The sequence below is a fragment of the Camelina sativa genome, chromosome 18, assembly GCF_000633955.1.
Source record: "Camelina sativa cultivar DH55 chromosome 18, Cs, whole genome shotgun sequence".
NCBI classification, from domain to species: Eukaryota; Viridiplantae; Streptophyta; class Magnoliopsida; order Brassicales; family Brassicaceae; genus Camelina; species Camelina sativa.
In genome coordinates, this window is record NC_025702.1 from 2,582,188 (window position 1) to 2,585,364 (window position 3,177).

Sequence of the window (3,177 nt, forward strand, 5' to 3'; positions counted from 1 at the left end):
TTCTTCTCATCTGAGAAACACAGAACACATGAAATATATCTTTATTATGGAGAGAAAGAATAAATATATTTTGCTTAATTATAAGGACCCCTTGCTAGACATCAAACCTCTGTTTGGATCATCGAGGATTGGAGAGGGGTACCATCATAAGCAAGAAACATGACGATCTGTTTTCCAATTTCAGCGTTGATGATACGTTTGAACATGTGTAGAATTTGAGAGTAAATTTGAGTCCAAGTATTTAAGTAAATGTCTACCTATGACTATATATACGTACACTATTTGAATGTTAGATAGATATTACTCTTAGGTTCAAAATATTTTATTAACAGTTACAAATTTGGGAATTATGGAATTTGGTGTCATAACTTTTGTAACATAGATATTTGCATCGAAAATCTTTTTATTATGACTAAATACAGTTCAATGCATAGTTATTGAAATTATAAAAACGCATCTCTCTTTAATTAAGAAATAATTAAATATAAGAAATAATCAAACTTAATGATTTAATTAATACTATTTTAAATATGTCACTTACAGTTTTCTAATGAAAGAAATAGATAGAAAATCAAGAAAGTCAATATATATATATGATTTTGAACATGACAACAATTCGACAATGCCCTCGACATATCGATTTTATGTTGATATGTGTATTGATATGAAAAGAAAAGCTATTGTTGTGTAATTTATATATTATTATGTAATTTATCATAATTTAATAGGATTTTAGTGGAACTGACTAACTTTATTGCCTACTCAATTAATGAAAAATAATATTACGGTTTATAAAACTACATAAAGGCATAATCATAATCATGTATTTAAACTATTTCATTTTTCATACAAGATATGGTTTTTATTATGATCTTTTCTTTTATTATAAAATCGTGTGTGTTTAAGGATGAAAGACAAAGTAAATAAAATGTATGAAAAATGTGTAAAGTAGGTGTATCAAATTCAGTTATTTATTAGTAAATGTTATAGAATAATAGATTTTGTATCATATATATAATATGAGATTTTATTATGAAATAATCTGATTTTGTTTGACAAAAGATTTTAGGATATAAAAGTGGATTTAAAAATATATGTCAATTGTACCAACATTGATAAGAGAACTATGATTATTTGGAATTGAAAATGGTATAAACTTGTTTAAAAAAAATAAAGTGGAAATAAATGATGACAGGTGTCACTAAAAGAGAATGTCAAATGTCGTAATATGAGTAAAAGTTAGAAAAAGCATTCTCATATATTATATAAGATATATTATTTTATTTTTTTCTTTTTTTTTTCAACTTTCAACTTGGAAAATAGTATTACTGGAGATGAGTAGGGCAACTTTTGTTTTCCCCCAGTGTGTTCTTTACCTCTCAACATCTCATGTTTTAGATTCACTCCACGCCCAAAAAAATCACCATTCATGTCCGATATGATTACATAGGTTTTCATGTCCGGATGCTTCAAGACCTTCTAGTAATCAGACATGAAAAACCTATGTAATCGAACTCAGACCTTCTAGTGTTGTTCACATAGATTATATCAAGACCTTCTAGTGTCAGAACTCAGAAACAGGAAAACAGAGAAAGTGTAGACAAGCTTCAAGCCAAAACTTTTAACTTTTAACTTTAGAGAAGCTTAAAAACGGACCTTCAAGTTCTAAGCAGTTGGGAGGTGATATGTACATATCTGTTTTATACCATGTGCTATACATTAGAATTGTTTCTTTTTAGTAGTTTACCAAGGTTCAGAAGAAACGAACAAAGACTAGGAATCAAAAAAAAAACATAAAAAAAAAACAAAAAGCAAAAGGGATAATGATATTTATTTCATTATAGGCAAGGTATAAAGTTTACCACTAGTGTGACAATAACACTTTGATGGTCTGTGTTTCTATTTCAAGTCCCAAAACAATAGAAAACAAAGAAACCCATAGACAGAAACATAAAACTTTATGTGAACAAAACGTTCGCTAACCTTTGACAAAACTGTAAACACATCCAAAGAGTGTGAAACCAAGTGTGGTTTCGTTGGAGAAGAAGACAAGATGACTGACATGATTCCACCACATCTGAAGAAACTTTGGGACAAATGGAACATACGTGTAATCATAATACTCAGTCTCTTCTTCCAAACGATCCTTATTTTCGTTGCACCGTTCCGAAGACGCACCGCAAATAAGTTCTTCCTTGTGCTCATATGGTCAGCTTATCTTCTTGCTGACTCGGCAGCAGATTACGCGGTTGGGCAAATATCAGACAGTCAAGAAGAAGAAGCTGAGTCAGAAAAGTATTCCAAGAACAGTGAGCTGCTAGCTTTTTGGTCACCGTTCCTTCTCGTGCACCTTGGAGGTCCAGACACCATAACAGCACTTGCCCTGGAGGACAATGAGCTTTGGAACAGACACTTGTTTGGTCTTGTCTGCCAAGCACTCGCAACTGTGTATGTGATCTTGCTGTCTATACCAAACGGGCTTCTGACTCCAACAATAATCATGCTTGTGGGCGGAGTGATCAAGTATGTGGAGAGAACAGCTGCTTTGTTTTCAGCGAGTCTTGACAAGTTCAAAGAATCTCTTCTCAAGGATCCTGATCCTGGTGCTAATTACGCGAAGCTCATGGAGGAGTATGAAGCTAGGAGGAATATGAATATGCCAACCGAGGTCATTATGGTTGAGGATCCAGAGGAAGGAAGAGAAGGCAAGACTCTAGTTAGGCCTATTAATGCTATATTGACACCACTTCAAGTTGTTCAGTATGCTTACAAGTACTTCAATATCTTCAAGGGTGTTCTTGTTGATCTAATCTTCACAATTCAGGAGCGCGACGAGAGCAGGGCGTTCTTCGACTCGCTGACCGCAGAAGATGCTTTAAGAATCATCGAAGTCGAGCTTGGCCTCATCTATGATTCTATGTTCACCAAAGCAGAGATTCTGCATAACAAGACTGGAGTTGTGTTCCGTTTTATAGCCTTGGGGTGCCTTGTTGCGTCTCTCTGGTTCTTCAAGATGACTAAGAAAAACCAATATGATGGATTCGATATTGCCCTTACTTACGCGTTGCTCATATGTGGAATAGCTCTTGATTCCATTGCTCTTCTCATGTTCTGTGTTTCTGACTGGACCATCGCTAGATTGAGGAATCTAAAGGAGGACTTGTACGAGATGGACAC